The 19,395-nt window shown below is 44.9% G+C and overlaps 1 long non-coding RNA gene across 1 annotated transcript; it reads left to right on the plus strand.

Annotated features, from left to right (window-relative positions):
* The first annotated feature begins 13,946 nt into the window (after positions 1 to 13,946).
* LOC146871489 (uncharacterized) lies at positions 13,947 to 15,391 on the plus strand. Its single transcript, XR_014959566.1, has 4 exons — positions 13,947 to 14,082; positions 14,330 to 14,424; positions 14,526 to 14,646; positions 15,004 to 15,391. It is a non-coding gene; the product is annotated as an uncharacterized LOC146871489 (long non-coding RNA).
* The last annotated feature ends 4,004 nt before the right edge of the window (positions 15,392 to 19,395 follow it).

Here is a 19,395-nt window from a genome sequence, read left to right on the forward strand (position 1 = left end):
AGTGGTGTTCGGGCAGTGTAGGGGGTTGTGCTGTGGGTGGTGTTTTAGGGTTTAGGGCAGAGCAGTGGTGTATGGGCAGAGTAGGATGTCATGCTGGGGGTGGTGTTTCAGGGTTAAGGGCAGTGCAGTGGTGTCTGGGCAGTGTAGGGGGTCATGTGGGTGCTGGTGTTTCAGGGTTTAGGGCAGTGCAGTGGTGTTTAGGCAGTGTAGGAGGTCATGCAGGGGCTGGTGTTTCAGGGTTTAGGGCAATACAGTGGTTTTCGTGCGGTTTAGCGAGTCGTGCTGGGGCTGGTGTTTCAGGGTTTACGGCAGTGCAGTGGTGTTCGGGCAATGTAGGGGGTCATCTGGGGCTAGTGTTTTAGGGTTTAGGGCTGAGCAGTGGTGTTCGGGCAGTGTAGGGGTCGTGCTGGGGCTAGTGTTTCAGGGTTTAGGGCAGTGCAATGGCGTTTGGGCAGTATAGGGGGTCGTGCTGGGGGTGATGTTTCAGGGTTAAGGGCAGTGGTTTCGGGCAGTGTAGGGGGTCTTGCTGGGGGTGGTGTTTCAGGGTTTAGGGCAGTGGTGTTCGGACAGTGTAGGGGGACGTGCTGGTGTTTCAGGGTTTAGGGCAGTGCAGTGGTGTTCGGGCAGTGTAGGGGGCGTGCTGGGGGTGGTGTTTAAGGGTTTAGGGCAGTATAACAGGGGTACCCCTAATGTAGCTTCCTATGTCAGGGTTTACAAAAACTATTTGCGAATAAATATATAGGAAACTATACTAAACATGGTAGACTGATTCATAAATAAAAGCGCATTTCATAGTCACAATGACCAAGCAAGACCCCAAAACGGTACAATTCCGTGTTTTCATTTATTAATGCAAATCTATAATCTTGTGTGTATACATACAGTTTATCTGTCTCGTTTTCTCATTGCCCTGTATGTGGATACATCTCCTTTAACTTCTTCCTTCTCATTAAATTATTTCTTATGTTAATCACGTCAATTGCGCATTTATTTACACATTTGTGATTCTTTCCATATCATGTATCTATAAATTCACAGTGAACATAGGGAGAAAAACAAGAAAAACAAGATAAACACGAGTTATTGACACATTATCTGTCCAGTTTAGTCAATTAATCACAGTATATTTGATCTCATTTTTTGAACATGGCTAAACTTAATGATACTACGCGCGTTTCGGCGTTCTGCCTTCCTCAGGTAGCCATGATGTCTTAACTACTAAAACATTATAGAAAAAAAAAACCTATGATATTTATATACATTCAAAAAACTACAAGTGACTGAAATGCACAATACTGATATAAAATATCTACTCTCTGTACAATATTTACAAATTTACATATTATATCTCCAAGTCAGTTGTCACATCACCAATATGTTATGAGCACTCATATGTAACTCATACGACAAAACACAATGTAGTCTTATTAATGCAGAATATACAAAGCTAATATTCACCTATCACACCCAATAAATGGTTCCGCATATAGAACTAGCCAGACAATTTAATCCCACTACAAAGCTGCAGTGCATTGGCTACCAGATTAAATTGAAAGCTATGGCATAGCCATGTACCTTGTTAAAGAGAGCCTCGTATCTGATTATGTGGAAAGACAATTAATCCACAATTTGTCACGGGAAGTGAAGTGAAGACAGGTCATAATAAGTTGGATATCCATTATAACACAAAGCACATCTAGAATAGGGAAACCAGCTTATTTTAAAATCAACAATTTATTCAAAATACTTTTGTATTGAGTTTAAGTTACTCTGATGAAAAATTTCTTATGCACTTACTATTTGCGGGTGACTCATTTGGAGCACCAGACAATTTGATATATTCAGGTAACTGGATGCGCCAATTATTTATATTTTGGGCGCAGCGGCAGAATCTAAGAAAAAATAATAATAAATATCGACATATTAGTGCTGTTGGCGCTCCAAACTCTATGGGTCGCTATCTGATGGTATGTGCAATCGATTATCTGCCTTTAAGGACGTCACCATACACCAAGAAATAATAGTACTGAATGCTCTAGTTTACGGCATATTTCTATCGAGCTCGTCCCCCCCGATCGCATTGTTCAGTTCTTATATTAGTAGCCAACAATTCCTTGTTTTTTTATATAATGAGCATACCTGATGTTAAATTTAGGTCGAGCGTTCGTAGAGTAAATGTGGCGGCGACGCTGATGTAATGGATTCTTTTTCGTTACGCGTTCTCACCAGTCGTCCGTAGTACTGGTTTTAGATTCATACGCCCCGTGACCAGAGTTCAAACGGGGTTTTGGCGCCAGTACTCATATATATCACTATAGATAACCGTGATTGGTTCTAAGTATAAACATAAACCCCGCCCAGGGTCGAAATGTCCAATGATGTATACCGGCTGGTAAATACAACTCCTTTGACTAATAAGGCAGGAACCCGGACGCCATATTGTGCAAGTTGTGTATACAACATTTCAAAAGCCCGTTAAATCGCTACTCCCAGTTTGTTTTAATATTACCCTAGTTACTCTTATGTTAATATAAGAAAATTCATGTTAGTAATCAACTCACTGGGAATTGAGAAAAAACGGAAATATTTTATTCTCTTTTCTCCAAAATATAGTCCCATTTGTATTTATACGGCCGATCTCCCATAACAGTATAGTGTCATAGCTATTAAAAATATATGCTCTAACTCCTGAATAATGTAGTTAACCCACAGGCTTAGAGTCGCAAAATGCACTAGGAAATACCGTAATGATGGTCCTTTCTCTAATCGATGTCACTGGTATGGGACAATCAGTAGAAAGGGGCATATATAGTCACAATAACAGAATTCAAATAAGTGGAGGGAAGGATATGTTATACCAACCCTATTGAATACGTATTGATGAGCATATCCATTTCCATAAAACTGTACAATAAGTCATGGAGGACTACAGTTCAGGATATACAACACAAAAACCTGATGTAGTAAAAGATGTTAGAACACTTCATAAAGTTAACCCATATTAGTTAAGGTAACGTCCAATTAGTTGTTATAGCGGATTGCTTGACTCCACGGAATTTCATTGTTTAGACCTCTTTTATAGGTGTCCAGAGAAAATATCCAAAACACCTCTCTCCGTTTTCGAATCTCTGTCCCTTTAGACCCATTAGTGTGAATTTTTTCCAGGATCAGCCATCGTATATCTTCCGTAGTATGGTTCAGGTCAACATAATGTTGTACCAAAGGGGCTTGTAATTTTTTCGTCCTGATGGCGGATCTGTGCTCTATAAAACGTGTCACCATAGATCGCGATGTCTCTCCTATATAGGTTTTATTGCATGGACACATTATTGCATAGACAATGTTCGTTGTCTTACAGTTGGTCAGGCTTTGTAGGTCTATATTTACCCCATTGATGGAGTACTGTTTAGCTTCTATGGCAAATTTACAAGCAATGCATGACATGCATTTGTAATTGCCTTTCAGGATGGGCAGTCCACTCAAGGTGGTCTGTATCGAAAGAACTGGGGCCTTCGTCATGCGAGATCGTGTTATCAAATCTTTTAGATTTTTGTTCTTACGATACGCAAACATTGGTTTTGCTATATGTTCAGATCTGTCTCTTGTGGCGTTAAGAATATGCCAGTTGGAATTGACAATATGGCGTATAGTGTCATTCATAGTCGAATGACGTGTGATGAATACTAAACGGTCCTGTTGTTTAGGTTTTTTTTCCGCAAGTAAGTGTTGACAATCATAATACCGTGCTCTTTTATAAGAATCACGGATCAGTCTTTTAGGGTAACCCCTAGCAATAAATTTTGCTTTCATGACACAGGACTGTTTGTCATAATCAGTCAGATCGGTACAATTCCTACGAAGACGTAGGAACTGTCCGAACGGAATGGTGGTTTTTTGTGCCCTAGGGTGATAACTGGTGAAGTGCAACAATGTATTGCGGGCAGTTGGTTTCGTAAAAAGGTCAACTGTGAGTTTTTGTTCGTTGGCTTTGATAGTTACATCCAGGAATTCAACACTGTGCTTATCACTAGTTGATACAAAACGAATACTTGTATCACATAGATTAAGCCATGAGACAAAATCAGCAAGTTCTTCTTCAGTTCCATTCCAGATAAAGAAGACGTTGTCTATGAATCTGGACCAGCTTGTAATAGATTCACTGAATGGTGCAACTTCATTATGAATATACTTATGCTTGTAGTGCGCCATGAAAATATTTGCCACTGTAGGGGCACACGACGCCCCCATACTGACTCCTTTAGTCTGTTGGAAAAATGACCCATTAAATTCAAAAGTATTCTCCTGCAAGACGATGGTCAAGCAATCCAGGATAAAGTGGCTAGGGCAATCTATATTAAATGCTTCGATAAACCAACCAACAGCTTCTAATGCAGCTAATTGAGGAATGTTACTGTACAAGGCCTCTATATCCATAGTGACCAAGATTTGTGTTGCCTCATGGAAGGATAGCTGTTCTACTTTATTGATGATGTCTGTAGTGTCCCTTATATATGATTTTATTTTGGGGACATGCGGTCGTAACATAGCATCCACATACTTGGATAATGTTTCTGTGGCTGACTCAATGGTGGTTACGATTGGCCTATATGGTGGATTAGTGGTACTCTTGTGGATTTTAGGAATCCCATATATAGATGCCATTCTAGGTTTAGTAACATTCAGGTATTGCCACTCTTTCTCGCATATGAGGCAATCCTCCAAAGCTCTATCGGTCATATCTGCGATCATCATCGACACCCTTTTAGTGGGATATGAGTGTATAGGGATGTAATGATCTGTATTGGAGAGCATAGTTAGCATATTAGCAACATATTGATCGGTTTCCATCGATACAATGCCACCTCCCTTGTCGCACCCCTTAACGGTAATATCTTTGTTATTTATCAAGTTGAGTAGGGCTTTATGTTCTTCCCGAGAGAGATTGTAGTTGGGTGCAGGGATACATTTTAAGGCAGTGGTTAATTTATTAAACACCACATGCTCAAAAATAGCAATTTCAGGTCCTACTTGTTCAAGGGTGGGGACAAATGTGGATGGGGGTGTTAGGCCCGATCTATTTAGAATCAATGGTTCTTGATTAGTTTGTCCTTCGAAGAAGGCACGAAGTCTGAATTTGCGAAAGAAAGATACCAAGTCCTGGAAAATTTCAAACCTGTTTGCTTTGGTGTGTGGAACAAAGGAAAGGCCCTTCGTTAGTAAGGATTCAGTCTGACAGTCAGTCTCCATGACAGTTTTTCTCCATGGCAGGTCCATGTGGGGTCAATGTTTGTTAGTTATGTATATATATGTATAAAAAAGTTTGTGTTTGATTGTAATCTCCAGTAATTCAAAAAGTTGTAGATTCACAATATTGTATTTGTGTTGTACTTCTCTTTGAGGGTCTATACACTTTTTCAAGAATAGGATTAAATAATTGTTTCGTCAATTTAAATTCCCTAGGACTTCAGATTAGGGAGAGGCATTGTCTTACATGTGCCTTTGGGTCCCGCAATAGATGTACTACTAGACAATTTACTCCAAGAAGAGGATTACTTCTAACCTTTTCTTTGTATACTAGAACCATTTCTCTTTTTTCTTCTTCACTTCTTTCTATAACTTTTCTTTTTTTCACCAGTTGTGAGGAAATCCAAGCCCTTGAGTCCACTATGGATAAATTGCAAACATTCGGTTTCACTGATGAGGATCTTGCCTCATTACTGGGAGACTCATCTTTGAGTAGTCATACGATCCATACTACTAGCATCATAGGTAATGAAGATCTCAATAAATTAACATCTTTAAAGAAAAAAGCAAAATGTATTGAAATGCATGGACATTTCATGCTGGAATATTTAAAAGCAGGGATTATCCCACAAGGATTAAGAGTTAGGAACATCCCCGGACTTTTTGTTAAAATTAGAAAATTCTTAGAACGTTGGTTGCATATTGCTAATAGATGCTCCCGGGATTTAATGATCCTGATTGTGGAGACAGCCAAGGAAATGGTCCAAACACTGGCAGATGAGATACAGGAATTAGAAAATAAGATAAAGAGCAGTCAGGTGATTGAAGAAGCCAAAAAGAAGTTAGAAGAGGTAGAAATAGAGATGTCTTCTTATCACGAGTATTTGATGAAACTTAAAACAGACAAACTTAAAAAAGATGTAAGGTATACTAGCCAAGAGAAAACTTACCCATATCTGGCTGATAATTTTTACCTTTGTATACAATAAATGACCTGTTCACACGGTGAAAACACAGCTCATACACCTATTAAAGTTATCATATATTTTTAGACAATCTATAAAGCAAGTGGTTATGCCATCTATACTGCTATAGGTATGAATCACCAATAAAGGAAAGAAAAAGGAATTTCATACGAAGTGAAAACTATCTCTGTAGCCCCTGGCCTGTGTCTCTAACACCCTGATGTGGTGAAAAAAATTGTAGTGAAAAAATTGTGAAAGTGGAGTGATGGTGCCTCACGGAAGCAACACGAGGGAGGATAAAGCAGGAAGGTACTCGCCTGCTACCTCAAGATCTCATCATCAGCTACCACCACTCCAAAGAAAGAAGTGTGTAAAAGAAAATAAATGGGTTAAGACCCAAAAGACAAAGTGCTAGGGTGTGTAATAGGAAATAACTGTGCAATGATTTGTGCACCAAATGCGACCCCACAACTATTAACAAACTTGAGCTAGATCACACTGGCTTTCGATTTTTATTCTGTGCTGTGTGTCTGCTCATATTAAAATGCCGACATGTTTCATTGCCTTAGGATAAACTCACGGCAATTTCTTCAGGGCGTGGGGTATTATCGCTCCACCCTGCACCACCGCTTGTTTATTAAAAACACTTCGGGATGTTGCCCAACATGGGCATACCTTTACACTCTGGCACTTGTGTGTGCGACTGTAATCACTCCTTCAAGGCTCTTCCGGTCACCTCCTAACGTGAGTCGTGACCGAGTACGTATCCGGCATCAACTCGGCCCATTACCCATTTACCAACAACAACCCATTGAAGAAGATCAATATCAACCTCCATCGGATAGATTTGCAAAGAAAGTTGTTACTTTCTCAGACACGTCAGATTCCGAAGGGGACAGTTACAATCAATTTCAGGCACACACCCCTGGACGTCAAATGCCAGGTAATAACAGAGGTGTACGTCCTGGTTTTTTAGCCAGACGAGGGACACAGAGAACCAGATGGCGCCCCAGATACCAACGACTTCAACGGGGCAATTATCAACAATCACACAACTACCCACAGGGACAGAACTTTTATCAAGACGATCCTCAAGTTCTAGTCACGAGACATGCCCAATACTGGCGCGAGTAAATCAAATACCTATCTTTAATCTTAGTTCGCATGAGACTGACTGTCAGACTGAATCCTTACTAACGAAGGGCCTTTCCTTTGTTCCACACACCAAAGCAAACAGGTTTGAACTTTTCCAGGACTTGGTATCTTTCTTTCGCAAAATCAGACTTCGTGCCTTCTTCGAAGGACAAACTAATCAAGAACCATTGATTCTAAATAGATCAGGCCTAACACCCCCATCCACATTTGTCCCCACCCTTGAACAAGTAGGACCTGAAATTGCTATTTTTGAGCATGTGGTGTTTAATAAATTAACCACTGCCTTAAAATTTATCCCTGCACCCAACTACAATCTCTCTCGGGAAGAACATAAAGCCCTACTCAACTTGATAAATAACAAAGATATTACCGTTAAGGGGTGTGACAAGGGGGGTGGCATTTTATTGATGGAAACCGATCAATATGTTGCTAATATGCTAACTATGCTCTCCAATACAGATCATTACATCCCTATACACTCATATCCCACTAAAAGGGTGTCGATGATGATCGCAGATATGACCGATAGAGCTTTGGAGGATTGCCTCATATGCGAGAAAGAGTGGCAATACCTGAATGTTACTAAACCTAGAATGGCATCTATATATGGGATTCCTAAAATCCACAAGAGTACCACTAACCCACCATATAGGCCAATCGTAACCACCATTGAGTCAGCCACAGAAACATTATCCAAGTATGTGGATGCTATGTTACGACCACATGTCCCCAAAATAAAAATCATATATAAGGGACACTACAGACATCATCAATAAAGTAGAACAGCTATCCTTCCATGAGGCAACACAAATCTTGGTCACTATGGATATAGAGGCCTTGTACAGTAACATTCCTCAATTAGCTGCATTAGAAGCTGTTGGTTGGTTTATCGAAGCATTTAATATAGATTGCCCTAGCCACTTTATCCTGGATTGCTTGACCATCGTCTTGCAGGAGAATACTTTTGAATTTAATGGGTCATTTTTCCAACAGACTAAAGGAGTCAGTATGGGGGCGTCGTGTGCCCCTACAGTGGCAAATATTTTTATGGCGCACTACAAGCATAAGTATATTCATAATGAAGTTGCACCATTCAGTGAATCTATTACAAGCTGGTCCAGATTCATAGACGACGTCTTTTTTATCTGGAATGGAACTGAAGAAGAACTTGCTGATTTTGTCTCATGGCTTAATCTATGTGATACAAGTATTCGTTTTGTATCAACTAGTGATAAGCACAGTGTAGAATTCCTGGATGTAACTATTAAAGCCAACGAACAAAAACTCACAGTTGACCTTTCTACGAAACCAACTGCCCGCAATACATTGTTGCACTTCACCAGTTATCACCCTAGGGCACAAAAAAACACCATTCCGTTCGGACAGTTCCTACGTATTCGTAGGAATTGTACCGATCTGACTGATTATGACAAACAGTCCTGTGTCATGAAAGCAAAATTTATTGCTAGGGGTTACCCTAAAAGACTGATCCGTGATTCTTATAAAAGAGCACGGTATTATGATCGTCAACACTTACTTGCGGAAAAAACCCTTAAACAACAGGACCGTTTAGTATTCATCACACGTCATTCGACTATGAATGACACTATACGCCATATTGTCAATTCCAACTGGCATATTCTGAACGCCACAAGAGACAGATCTGAACATATAGCAAAACCAATGTTTGCGTATCGTAAGAACAAGAATCTAAAAGATTTGATAACACGATCTCGCATGACGAAGGCCCCAGTTCTTTCGATACAGACCACCTTGAGTGGACTGCCCATCCTGAAAGGCAATTACAAATGCATGACATGCATTGCTTGTAAATTTGCCATAGAAGCTAAACAGTACTCCATCAATGGGGTAAATATAGACCTACAAAGCCTGACCAACTGTATTTGTATTTGTATTTTGTACTTATACCGCGCAACTATCACCCAACGGGTATCTTGGCACTCAGACTGTGGTGGAGAGAAACTCCTGAACTAACAAAGTGTGTAGCAGCATTGACAGAGAGAACGAGGAAAGATAGAAAACAGATACCGATCAAGAGTGGGAGACTTAGGAAGCCATATGCCCCGCCCTGGGAAAGAGCCAAGTCTTCAAGCTTCGCCTGAAATCCATCAGGCAGTTAGCCTGTGTAATACTCAGGGGGAGTTCATTCCAAAGTCGCGGGGCCACTATACTAAAGGCCCTACCTCCCATCCTGGCCTTCTTGATCCTACCAGTGTTTAGCAAGAAGGCATTTGATGAGCGGAGAGTCCTTTGAGGCTTGTACCAGGATATTTTATCCTGTAGAGTGATAGGGCCAAGACCGTGTGCCGCTCTGTAGACAATGCACAGGGATTTAAATTTAGCCCTTTCCATCATGGGAAGCCAATGAAGTTCTTGAAGCGCCAGCGTGGTAGAGGTGCCGCGTTTCCTATTCAGCGCCAGTTTGGCTGCCATAGACTGGACCCTCTGCAAACTCTGGTAGATGTAAAGAGGAGCTCCTAGATATAGAGAGTTGCAGTAGTCCAGCCTACTTAATATGAAACTACGAACCACCACAGGTCTTTTCTCCACAGGCAGGAGAGGTAGAATCTTCCGTAGGGCTTTCATGAGAGCACAGCACACCCCTACTGTTTTTTTAGCCTGAGAGGCCATCTGTAGATCATTATCGAACATGACCCCCAGATTTCGCACCGTTGTCACTGGGACAGTGGGTTCCACATCTGGGGCCATTCTGAGCTCAAAAGGCAAATCTCTTACTCCCGCTGGGGGGCAGTAGAGCACCTCAGTTTTGCCTCCGTTAAATTGCAGTGAATTAGCCCTGAGCTAGTCCGAGGTCTGACGCATACACTTTTGGAAATCTTCCATATTCAAAGCTCCTTTGCCCTCAAGTGAGAACACTAGTTGGGTATCGTCCGCGTAGTTAATAAGATCGATCCCATACGCTTTGATAATGGGGATTAATGGCTGCAAATAAATGTTGAAAAGGATCGGGCTGATAGCCGATCCCTGAGGGACCCCATGTTCCATCAAGGTCTTCCTGGAGGTAAAAGGGGGCAGAGAGACCACCTGTTGTCTCCCTGTGAGATAAGATTGTATCCATCTCAAGGCACATCCCTTCACTCCCAAATGCTCCAGCCTATTCAACAGAATTTGGTGGTTTACCGTATCGAATGCGGCTGACATGTCTAAGAGGACCAGAACTGACGAAAGGCCTCTGTCAGCCCGCATCCGAAGGTTATCTAATACCGTGACCCGGGCTGTCTCTGTTCCTTGACCTGGTCTAAAGCCAAACTGGCTCTTATCCAGGAGATGGAACTCCTCCAGATACCCAGAAAGAGATCTGCTCACTACCTTTTCAATAATCTTTACAGGAAAAGGCAGCAGAGAGATGGGTCTAAAACTAGCAGGATCTCCTGGGTCCAGAGAGGGCTTCTTTAGCAGTGGTCTAACCACTGCCAGCTTCCAGGTTTCAGGCACCACCCCTTCCTCCAAAGATTGGCAACATATCTGCCACAGCCGAGGGAGCAGAGCCGAAGCATGCTCTTTCCAGATCTTATTGGGTAGAGGGTCTAATGGGGACCCTGACCTCACATTCTGTGCATAGTTGTTAAACAACTCATTAGTGAGAGGTATAAAATGCTCCAGTGAGGTTACCATCCCTTGTTCTTCCGGAGACATGTGTCCATTATCATTTAGAGGAGAGGGGCTGCACATATTTAGCCCCCCTACAATTTTTGTGATTTTCTCCTCAAAATGAGATGCGATTCTGTCGCATAGCGCCTGTGACGTGACCACTTTATTTCCCACACTAGTGGGATTAGAGAGGTCTCTAATGATCTTAAAAAGGGCTCTGGTGCTGTTTGGTGCTGACAGAATGGAGTTGATGAAAAAGTCCGTCTTAGCCTTAGCCATTAGCTCTTTATACTGAGCTTGTACCTTCTTAATGGCCCCTTTATCCTGCTCAGCGTAATGCCTGCGCCATTTCCTTTCCGCCTGTCGACAGGATCGACGTATTATGCTCAGCTCTTCAGTGTACCATGGTGCAGAATGTTTTACTCTGGCCTTCAGGCGTTTCAGAGGTACATGCTGATCTAGTACACCGAGGATATAATTCTGATACCGATGATAATTCACGGCCACTGACTCATGAGGATCGAGAGAAGGCAAATTTTGAAAAAGTGGCTCAGCCCTGCTCCTCGTGAGTTTTGCCCAGTCTCTCCCCATACGATGAGTAACAGGTGGCGGTCTAGTGGTTTTTCCGTCAGGTATACAGATCCGAAACTGGATCAGCGAATGATTGGTCCAGGTCTGAGGTAGAATATTAACCACCTCAGTTTTGTTGAGATCAGCAAACAGGAGATCCAGAATGTGCCCTCCTTGATGGGTAGGTTGCTGGATCAACTGATGCAGGCTAAGACTCTCACAGGTTTCCCTGAGATCTCTTAGGTGGCCGTCTAAGGCACCATTCTCCCACATGTTGAAATCCCCCAGGAGCAGCATTCTTGAGTGAGTTAGTGACATGGCCGCAATGACATCCAAGAGCGCTTGGTACTGTGTGTTGGAACTTGGGGGTCTGTAGCTGACCATCCCTGTAAGGAGCCTCCCCCTCTGTTCTTGTAGGGAGAAACCCTGTAGCTCGATACCCGCCACCTCATCAACCTCAAACGGGGCAAAGCCCCAGATATCCTTAAACATCACCCCAACCCCTCCACCCCGTCCAGTAGCTCTGGGCTTGTGAAAGATCTTATAGCCCTCCGGGCAAGCAAACCCTAGTTCCACCGAGGAGTCGTTACTGCACCACGTCTCCGTGAGGAATAGCACATCCAAGTGCAGATCTTCCACCAAATTAAAGACTTCATGGTGATGTTTTGCCAAGGACCGGCAGTTAATCAGGCCACACTTAAGGACCAGGCTGGTCTGTGGCGTCACAGTAACTTTCTTCCCCCCACTGACCTTGTTCCTTATGGCTAATAGTTGCTCCCTAGTATACTTAACTGAGCTTACCCCGAATCCAGCATCGTGGCTGGTGCTGGGTGCGACCGAGGCGCGGACGGGCGCAGACGGGCTTGCCTCTGGCGTGCCTCCGCCGCGCCATCGGCGCGCCCGCTGCGCGCGCACGCTGCGCGCTTGCATGGCCCCTCCTAAATAGAGGGTCTGCTGTGTCGGTTGAACCGCTAGAGCGTCAACCAAAATGGCGGCGCTGAGGTGGCACCCGGAAGTGAGGACAAATACTTCTCAGCAGAGCGTTGCCGGTGCTCTATCCCTCGCAAGCGCGAGAGTGAATCAGATTTTAAAGTGCGGGTAAGTGCATGTTTTTTAAAATTCTGTTGCAATCTTCGAGCTACAACACATTTCAAACAATTCACAATTCATTAAAAACTTCTCCCAACCCCGATAAAAGCCCCACAGATAGTGCAATACAGAGATCGCAGGCGCGCTCTCTTATCATCCAAATCAATCCATATCACAGCGCAACACACATCAGCTAAAAGCAGTCTTACGTAAGACAACGAACATTGTCTATGCAATAATGTGTCCATGCAATAAAACCTATATAGGAGAGACATCGCGATCTATGGTGACACGTTTTACAGAGCACAGATCCGCCTTCAGGACGAAAAAATTACAAGCCCCTTTGGTACAACATTATGTTGACCTGAACCATACTACGGAAGATATACGATGGCTGATCCTGGAAAAAATTCACACTAATGGGTCTAAAGGGACAGAGATTCGAAAACGGAGAGAGGTGTTTTGGATATTTTCTCTGGACACCTATAAAAGAGGTCTAAACAATGAAATTCCGTGGAGTCAAGCAATCCGCTATAACAACTAATTGGACGTTACCTTAACTAATATGGGTTAACTTTATGAAGTGTTCTAACATCTTTTACTACATCAGGTTTTTGTGTTGTATATCCTGAACTGTAGTCCTCCATGACTTATTGTACAGTTTTATGGAAATGGATATGCTCATCAATACGTATTCAATAGGGTTGGTATAACATATCCTTCCCTCCACTTATTTGAATTCTGTTATTGTGACTATATATGCCCCTTTCTACTGATTGTCCCATACCAGTGACATCGATTAGAGAAAGGACCATCATTACGGTATTTCCTAGTGCATTTTGCGACTCTAAGCCTGTAGGTTAACTACATTATTCAGGAGTTCGAGCATATATTTTTAATAGCCATGACACTATACTGTTATGGGAGATCGGCCGTAAAAATACAAATGGGACTACATTTTGGAGAAAAGAGAATAAAATATTTCCGTTTTTTCTCAATTCCCAGTGAGTTGATTACTAACATGAATTTTCTTATATTAATATAAGAGTAACTAGGGTAATATTAAAACAAACTGGGAGTAGCGATTTAACGGGCTTTTGAAATGTTGTATACACAACTTGCACAATATGGCGTCCGGGTTCCTGCCTTATTAGTCAAAGGAGTTGTATTTACCAGCCGGTATACGTCATTGGACGTTTCGACCCTGGGCGGGGTTTATGTTTATCCTTAGAACCAATCACGGTTATCTATAATGATATATATAAGTACTGGCGCCAAACCCCGTTTGAACTCTGGTCACGGGAGCGTATGAATCGAAAACCAGTACTACGGACGACTGGTGAGAACGCGTAACGAAACTGAATCCATTACATCAGCGTCGCCGCCACATTTACTCTACGAACGCTCGACCTAAATTTAATATCAGGTATGCTCATTATATAAAAAAACAAGGAATTGTTGGCTACTAATATAGCAACTGAACAATGCGATCGGGGGGGACGAACTCGATAGAAATATGCCGTAAACTAGAGCATTCAGTACTATTATTTCTTGGTGTATGGTGACGTCCTTTAAGGCAGATAATCGATTGCACATACCATCAGATGGCCACCCATAGAGTTTGGAGCGCCAACAGCACTAATATGTCGATATTTATTATTATTTTTTCTTAGATTCTGCCGCTGCGCCCAAAATATAAATAATTGGCGCATCCAGTTACCTGAATATATCAAATTGTCTAGTGCTCCAAACGAGTCACCCGCAAATAGTAAGTGCATAAGAAATTTTTCATCAGAGTAACTTAAACTCAATACAAAAGTATTTTGAATAAATTGTTGATTTTAAAATAAGCTGGTTTCCCTATTCTAGATGTGCTTTGGGATATACTGGATATCCAACTTATTTTGACCTGTCTTCGCTTCACTTCCCGTGACAAATTGTGGATTAATTGTCTTTCCACATAATCAGATACGAGGCTCTCTTTAACAAGGTACATGGCTATGCCATTGCTTTCAATGTAATCTGGTAGCCAATGCACTGCAGCTTTGTAGTTGGATTAAATTGTCTGGCTAGTTCTATATGCGGAACCATTTATTGGGTGTGATAGGTGAATATTAGCTTTGTATATTCTGCATTGATAAGACTACATTGTGTTTTGTCGTATGAGTTACATATGAGTGCTCATAACATATTGGTGATCTGACAACTGACTTGGAGATATAATATGTAAATTTGTAAATATTGTACAGAGAGTAGATATTTTTTATTAGTATTGTGCATTTCAGTCACTTGTAGTTTTTTGAATGTATATAATTATCATAGGTTGTTTTTTTCTATTATGTTTTAGGAGTTAAGACATCATGGCTACCTGAGGAAGGAAGAACGCCGAAACGCGCGTAGTATGATTAAGTTTAGCCATGTTAAAAAATGAGATCAAATATACTGTGATTAATTGACTAAACTGGACAGCTAATGTGTCAATAACTCGTGTTTATCTTGGTTTCCTCCCTATGTTGACTGTGAATGTATAGATACATGATATGGACAGAATCACAAATGTGTAAATAAATGCGCAATTGATGTGATTAACATAAGAAATAATTTAATGAAAAGGAAAAAGTAAAAGGAGATGTATTCACATAGGGGGCAATGAGAAAACGATACAGATAAACTGTATGTATATACACAAGATTATAGATTTGAATTAATAAATGAAAACACGGATTTGTACCGTTTTGGGGTCTTGCTTGGTCATTGTGACTATGAAATGCACTTTTATTTATGAATCAGTCTACCACGTTTAGTATAGTTTCGTATATATTTATTCGCAAATAAGGGTTTAGGGCAGTGCAGCGGTGTTAGGGCAGTGTAGGGGGTCGTGCGGGGGCTTGTGTTTTAGGGTTTAGGGCAGTGCAGTGGTGTTCGGGCAGTGTAGAGGGTCATGCTGGGGCTGGTGCTTCAGGGTTTAGGGCAGTGCAGTGGTGTTGGGGCAGTGTAGGGGGGTCATGCTGGTTCTAGTTTCTCAGGGTTTAGGGCAGTGCAATGGTGTTCGGGCAGTGTAGGGGGTCGTGCTGGGGCTAGTGTTTCAGGGTTTAGGGCAGTGCAGTGGTGTTCGGGCAGAGTAGGGGGTCTTGCTCGGGGTTGTGTTTCAGGGTTTAGGGCAGTGGTGTTCGGACAGTGTAGGGGGCCTTGCTGGGGTGGTGTTTCAGGGTTTAGGGCAGTGGTGTTCGGGCAGTGTAGGGGGTCGGGCTGGTGTTTCAGAGTTTTGGGCAGTGCAGTGGTGTTCGGGCAGTATAGGGGGTCGTGCTGGGGATAGTGTTTCACGGTTTTGGGCAGTGCAGTGCTGTTCCGGCAGTGTAGGGGGTCGTCCGGGGGCTAGTGTTTCAGGGTTTAGGGCAGTGCAGTTGTGTTCGGGCAGAGTAGGGGGTCGTGCTGGGGCTGGTATTTCAGGGTTCAGGGCAGTGCAGTGGTGTTCGGGCAGTGTAGGGCGTCGTGCTGGGGGTGGTGTTTCAGGGTTTAGGACATAGCAGTGGTGTTTGGGCACTGTAGGGGGTCGTGCTCGGGGTGGTGTTCCTGGGTTTAGGGCAGTGCCATGGTGTTCGGGCAGTGTAGGGGGTCGTGCTGGGGGCTGGTGTATCAGGGTTTAGGTCAGTGCAGTGGTGTTTCGGGCAGTGTAGGGGGTCGTGCTGGGGCTGGTGTTTCAGGGTTTAGGGCAGTGCAATGGTGTTCGGGCAGTGTAGGGGTTCGTGCTGGTGCTAGTGTTTCAGGGTTTAGGGCAGTGCAGTTGTGTTCGGGCAGAGTAGGGGGACTTGCTGGGGTGGTGTTTTAGAGTTTTGGGCAGAGCAGTGGTGTTCGGGCAGTGTAGGGGGTCGTGCTGGGGGTGGTGTTTCAGGGTTTAGGGCAGTGGTGTTCAGGCAATGTAGGGGGTCATGCTGGGGCTGGTGTTTCTGGGTTTAGGGCATTGCAGTGGTGTTTGGGCACTATAGGGGTTCGTGCTGGGTCAAGTATTTCCGGGTTTTGGGCAGTGCAGTGGTGTTCCGGCAGTGAATGAGGACGTGCTGGGGGTGGTGTTTTAGGGTTTAGGGCAGAGCAGTGGTGTTCGGACAGAGTAGGGTGTCGTGCTGGGGGTGGTGTTTCAGGGTTTAGGGCAGTGCAGTGGTGTTCGGGCAGTGTAGGGTGTTGTGCTGGGGGTGGTGTTTTAGGGTTTAGGGCAGAGCAGTGGTGTTCGGTCAGACTAGGATGTCATGCTGGTGGTTGTGTTTCAGGGTTAAGGGCAGTGCAGTGGTGTCCGGGCAGTGTAGGGGGTCGTGTGGGGGCTGGTGTTTCAGGGTTTAGGGCAGTGCAGTGGTGTTTGGGCAGTGTAGGAGGTCATGCGGGGCCTGGTGTTTTAGGGTTTAGGGCATTGCAGTGGTGTTCAGGCAGTGTAGGGGGTCATGCTGGGGGTGGTGTTTCAGGGTTTAGGGCAGTGGTGTTTGGGCAGTGTAGGGGTTCTTGCTGGGGTTGGTGTTTCAGGGTTTATGGCAGTGGTTGTCGAGCAGTGTAGGGGGTCATGCGGGGGCTGGTGTTTCAGGGTTTAGGGCAGTGCAGTGGTGTTCGGGCAGTGTAGGTGGTCGTGCTGGGGCTAGTGTTTCAGGGTTTAGGGCAGTGCAGTGGCGTTCAGGCAGAGTAGGGGGACTTTCTGGGGGTGGTGTTTTAGGGTTTAGGGCAGAGCAGTGGTGTTCAGGCAGAGTAGGGGGTCATGCTGGGGGTGGCGTTTCAGGGTTTAGGGCAGAGCAGTGGTGTTCGGGCAGTGTAGGGGGCCTTGCTGGGGGTGGTGTGTCAGGGTTTAGGGCAGTGGTGTTCGGGCAGTGTAGGGGGTCGTGCTGGGGCTGGTGTTTCAGGGATTAGGGCAGTGCAGTGGTTTTCGGGCAGAGTAGGATGTCGTGCTGGGGGTGGTGTTTCAGGGTTAAGGGCAGTGCAGTGGTGTCCGGGCAGTGTAGGGGGTCATGTGGGTGCTGGTGTTTCAGGGTTTAAGGCAGTTTAGTGGTATTCGGGCAGTATAGGGGGTCGTGCTGCGGCTAGTGTTTCAGGGTTTTTGGCAGTTCAGTGTTGTTCGGGCAGTGTAGGGGGACGTGCTGGGGGTGGTGTTTTAGGGTTTAGGTCAGAACAGTGGTGTTCAGGCAGAGTAGGGTGTCGTGCTGGGGGTGGTGTTTCAGGGTTTAGGGCAGTGCAGTGGTGTTTGGGCAGTATAGGGGGTCATGCTGGGTGTGGTGTATTAGGGTTTAGGGCAGTGCAGTGGTGTTAGGGCAGTGCAGGGGGTCGTGCAGGGGGTGGTTTTTCAGGGGTTTGGGCAGAGCAATGTTGTTCGAGCAGTGTAGGGGGTCGTGCTGGAGGTGGTGTTTCAGGGTTTAGGGCATTGCAGTGGTGTTCAGGCAGTGTAGGGGTCGTGTAGGGGGTGGTGTTTCAGGTTTTAGGGCAGTGCAGTGGTGTTCGGGCAGAGTAGGGGGGCGTGCTGGGGGTGGTGTTTCAGAGTTTAGGGCAGTGGTGTTTGGTCAGTGTAGGGGTTCTTGCTGGGGTTGGTGTTTCAGGGTTTATGGCAGTGGTGCTCGGGCAGTGTAGGGGGTCGTGCTGGGGCCAGTATTTCAGGGTTTAGGGCAGTGCAGTGGTGTTCTGGCAGTGTAGGGGGACGTGCTGGGGGTGGTGTTTTATGGTTTAGGGAAGAGCAGTGGTGTTCGGGCAGTGTAGGGGGTCGTGCTGGGGGTGGTGTTTCAGGGTTTAGGGCAGTGGTGTTCGGGCAGTGTAGGGGGCCTTGCTGGGGCTGGTGTTTCAGGGTTTAGGGCAGTGCAGTGGTGTTCAGGCAGTGTAGGTGGTTGTGCTGGGGCTGGTGTTTCAGGGTTTAGGGCAGTGCAGTGGGTTATGGGCAGTGTAGGGGTTTGTGCTGGGCTGGTGTTTCAGGGATTAGGACAGTGCAGTGGTGTTTGGGCATTGTAGGGGGTCATGCTGGGGCTGGTGTTTCAGGGTTTTGGGCAGTGCAGTGGTATTCAGGCAGTGTAGGGGGTCGTGCTGGCTGGTGTTTCTGGGTTTAGGGCAGTGCAGTGGTGTTCAGGCATTGTAGGGGCTCGTGCTGGGGGTGGTGGTTCAGGGTTTAGGGTAGTACAGTGTTGTTTGGGCTGTGCAGGGGGTCTTGCTAGGGGTGGTGTTTCAGGGTTTAGGGCAGTGGTGTTCAGGCAGTGTAGGTGGTCTTGCTGGAAGTGATGTTTCTGGGGTTATGGCAGTGCAGTTGTGTTTGGGCAGTGTAGGGGGTCTTGCTGGGGGTAGTGTTTCAGGGTTTAGGGCAATGCAGTGGTGTTCTGGCAGTGTAGGGGGTCATGATGGGGGTGGTGTTTCAGGGTTTAGGGCAGTGCAGTCATGTTCGGGCAGTGTAGGGGGTCATGCTGGGGTAGTGTTCAGGTTTTAGGGCAGTGCTGTGGTGTTCGGGCAGAGTAGGGGGTCATGCTGGGGGTGGTGTTTCAGGGTTTAGGGCAGTGCAGTGGTGTTCGGACAGTGTAAGGGGTCATGCTGGGTGTAGTGTTCAGGTTTTAGGGCAGTGCTGTGGTGTTCGGCCAGAGTAGAGGGTCATGCTGGGGTGGTGTTTCAGGATTTAGGCCAGTGCAGTGGTGTTCGGGCAGTGTAGTGGGTCGTGATGGGGTGGTGTTTCAAGGTTTAGGGCAGTGCAGTGGTGTTCAGGCAGTGTAGGGGGTCATGCTGGGGGTGGTGTTTC

The sequence above is a fragment of the Triturus cristatus genome, chromosome 1_1, assembly GCF_964204655.1.
Source record: "Triturus cristatus chromosome 1_1, aTriCri1.1, whole genome shotgun sequence".
NCBI lineage: Eukaryota > Metazoa > Chordata > Amphibia > Caudata > Salamandridae > Triturus > Triturus cristatus.